The sequence below is a fragment of the Haemaphysalis longicornis genome, unplaced genomic scaffold (assembly GCF_048455015.1).
Source record: "Haemaphysalis longicornis isolate Haplotype H1 unplaced genomic scaffold, Haemaphysalis longicornis Haplotype H1 scaffold_6, whole genome shotgun sequence".
Lineage (NCBI taxonomy): Eukaryota > Metazoa > Arthropoda > Arachnida > Ixodida > Ixodidae > Haemaphysalis > Haemaphysalis longicornis.
This window is the reverse complement of record NW_027526407.1, coordinates 62,770,867-62,775,099: the sequence shown is the minus strand read 5'-3', so window position 1 is coordinate 62,775,099 and position 4,233 is coordinate 62,770,867.

Here is a 4,233-nt window from a genome sequence, read left to right as displayed (position 1 = left end):
TGCAGAGGAAAGATAACCGTTGGTCATTAAGGGTAACAGAGTGGATCCCTAGAGAAGGAAAGCGTAGAAGAGGGCGGCAGAAAGTTACATAGGTGGATGAGATCAAGAAGAGACAGGGAATAACTTGGTCGCAGTTAGCACAGGACCGGGGTAATTGGAGATTATTGCGAGAGGCCTTTGCCCTTCAGTGGGCGTAATAAGCTGGCAATGCGGGCAGAGAACCTGCAGAGTTGGATCGAATTCTTTTGCGGTTTTGCTTTAGTGTTTGAACGCGTTCTTTCAAAGATGATATGCGAAACGGTATGAAGTATTTGTCAAGGCCTTCTATCACAAAACTGTACCTTTGGGTACCCTGACCGGTAATGTTAAAGGAGCTGAAGGTGCCGTCTCCCTGCTTTTCCAAGAAGCACAGCCCTCCCAAGATTCACGCGTCGACCTGGGGCGGTATTCTCAAGTTTTGTCCCTTTTGCGTTTCTTTCAAAAGTGTCCCTTTTGGCAAGCCTTGATTGGCTAAAAGCAAACAACTGGAAGTGACGTAATGCACGCGCGGCTAACTTACTGTCAAGGCTGACTGCTTAAACGGAAGTACGTCACAAAGAAGGGGCGCAAAAGGGACGTTTTCAAAAGGGACAGTTACGAGAATACCGCCCCTAGTGTTTTTCACGCTGTACAGTTAGTCCAGAAGAGTTGTGAAAACGTTCGCATTGATTCTTCCATTTAGAACTCTGGTTGAGCGAAAGGTACCATCAAGCTTTCGGAGGCTTTCATCTAAAAGAAACTATCCCAGCTACTTAGGTGGTACGACCCCATCGTTGTGTCGGCAAACCCTTTCCACCAGTGACGGGCAGCATGGTAATTCCATTGCTCGTATTCGCTGGCGTTCGAGCTCGATTTTCCTGAGTATTGAAGGCCCACGGGTGGTGTTGCACTACTTATGACACAATGTTTAACAAGACTTTTATTGCTACATTCACGGCTTAACAATTGGAGTCCTCCAGCAGCACCGAACGCCATTTATACCATCGGCGTCCTTCTCTTCCTGAACGCGAATGGCTCCAGCGGGAAACCAATCGGCCCGTGGTCGTGCCTTGGTTGGGTCTAGGATCTCGTTCAGCCCCTATGAACAATAGTAGAATGAAGGACGCTAGGGTCTTGTTTCATAAAGCAGAAACGATGACTACGATTTCCTACACCCTATCTGGCTCCGCCTTGTGCCCAATAATTACCAGCCTAAATGTTTAGTACTGGCCTTTCAGCAGCCTAAACGAGCACCTTTTTAGATGCGAAGCATCTCATGGTCGGGGCTATGTCCCGCTCTTGTCATTGTCGCTTTTGCGCCGCCCACACCCCCACTGCGCATGCTCGGCTTGTTGAACGCCCGGTGGTGCCTTACTCTTCTATGGCTCCTGGAGTGCAGTGCTGCCGGTGTCTTCGTGGGCCGGCACGAGACAAACACGCTTCCCCTTTGAGGGCTCCTGGAGCGACAGTGTTGCCGGTGTCTTTATGGGCGGCATGAGACGAGCACGCTTCACGCGCCTTCGACGTTTTATCATCGTCTGCAGCAGCGTTCGTCGGCGAGTCTCGGCGGACCGTGGTTACAAGCAGCCCACAATCATCCGGAGAACGTGCATCGACCTCGTCTTCAGCAACTTTAGGGTTCATCCACTACAACAGCCCTTGACGTTACATTTCACAGACCACAAGGCGGTCAAAATCAAAGCGGAACGCCAACCACAGTTCGACGTCACGTACCTTGAATATTATTATGATAATGCTTAAATAAAGAAAAACTTATACCACGTACAACGTCTCTCTAATTCATCTCCACTCTAACACTCCCACCCCCCTCCAATAAAATTACAACATCTTTCACGAACATCACGCCCTTTCACGAACATCACGCTAAGAGAATTGGTGTCTAAATTGATATAAATACCGTGTCGTCACTGAACTGCCTGTATTAACCAAATCACGAACCAAACAAAATGATGATATCAGCCCTCCTATTTGTGCAGTGTTTGAATACGACCCAGATTTCGCCAGGCACAGTGTGTTACAGCCGCCTACAGTGCAGTCTGCCTTCATACAACACTGACACTGGACGCTACAACGCAAAACTCTCATCCAGGGAGCCAGAAAAGCTTGTGCCTCCAAAACTCCGTGCTTTGACCACCTTGGTTCATTCCCACATTGCTCCAGCACTAGACGATAAATTTGAAATTCCGAATTCCTGTGAATAAACTCACAGGCCCGTGTATCATACATTTTTTACTAACGCTTGGAGCGTATTGTATACTGGAGTTGTTGATTGGATTTATTTATTACCTGGAGTTGGTAAATAACTGTAGTTCTTATTTAACTCGAGTTGTTAATTTTCCTTTTTCTTCATTTTCAAGTTCTACTTACAGTGTTGTGTGAGTAATCTTGTATATAAAAGGCTGTACTTTGTTAAGATATACCATTACCTGTGGCTACCTGCCCATAGGTAAAAATGTAATTTATTGTTGGTGCTTTAAAAATTACCGAAAGTGTGCTTTCTGATTTTTTATGGCTTTGGTTTAGGCGTAGTCATTTCGGCATGCAATTTTGGAAAAGTTTTATAGCTTGTTTATGACCCTGACCATCCGCATTATTCTGGTGATGGCAACCCAAATAAGCTACATATTTCATGTTTGCCATTAAAAAGCTGTATTTAGTAAAATTGGTGACAACTCATTTCCCTTAGCCTATACTATTTTAGTTGAATTTTCAGTCATGTTCATCGAGCAGTATTTAATAATACACTACTTGTGTGTGGATAACATCCAGCGTAGAATTAGAACTGCAGTCCCAATTTTAATGCGATTATAATGATCCTGTGGCTGTGGAAGAAGTCTGATGTCTTGAGCTCGGCTTTTGGTTCTTTGTTGGGGTATGAGGTTTTTTTCTGTTTGAGGTCGACTTTGTGACGCACTCAGCTCGGATGCGAACCTAAAAAAGGGAAAAAAATTATAACATTCAAAGCATCAAGTAGGAACTCCTCTGTGCTATTGTTAGGACTGAAAATGCTGTAAAATGCAAGCAGTTCAGTTGAACTCTTACATAAGACAGAACAATTGGTCCAACACATTCAGTCAAAGAACTGTTCCCGCAGCTATCGACGCTACAGTTGGTGTTTAAAGGTTCAGTTACGGCCATATGAGTCTTCGTTTGAACTGATAGATTGCTTTTTTTTTGTATTTCTCTCGGCTTTTGTATGACAGCCACCAAAGCCTTCATAGCCGAAAAGTAAATATTACAATTCAGAATATTATAGCGAAGCTGTGTAAAAATACTGTCGGGTGATGGTCTATGTCCGTCCGTCTACGAAGAAATTTCATTTCCGAGTCCGTGCTGCTTGGGAGCTTCCGATTACAACCAGAGCAGTCTATCGTTAGCTTGCAGCACTGCGGCCGAATACTTGATCAACTGTTAAAACAAGCCGATTCTTCTGCGCCTGGTGTCCAGAAAGTTGCATCATGGGGCTCCTACCGCTTATGTCCTGGGTTCGACCCCCTGCATTGGACCTTTTCCTTCGACCTCTTCCGAGTTGTTATAAACAAACGATCCCCAAGAAAAATTGTACGCATTGCATTTCCAAATAAACTAGGGGCGAACAGGCGCCTATCATCACGTTAAATTAAAGTAGCATCCAACAGGAACAGCTCGGCTTCAACTTACTTGGAAACCGAATATCGCTCCGTCGACGCATAGCGTTGACCCCAAGAAAAATTATCCCCGTTCCTCGCGAATGCTCTAAAGCTCGGAATTTATTATAGGCATCTTGGAAATAAATTCATAATAAAATTTACTCTGAAGGCAACTCTAACATAACACCGAGTTTCATTTAGTATGGTTGGTATTGGTTGGTTTAGTATGGTAGTTAGTTTGATTGTTTTTTTTAGTGTAGTTGGAAAGGTTATTTTTATAACCTTTCCAACTACTTCTTCTACTTTTAATGCATGACACCTTACGAATGAAATATGGCTAAAGAAAACCTGTGCCATTGTTTTATCTAAACTATCCCAAGAAAAGTATGACAATTACCTGCAAAGTAACTCTAATGTCACGACTACTTTAATATTTTTATATTTGCGTAGTTCCGTGTAAACTTATAAGTATTGTGGAATTTTCTTTTGCCATTATTACGTGGGTTTATACCGCATACAGACGGGTATCCCGTGCTCCTTCCCTAGATAAAAATTTACAACAAGT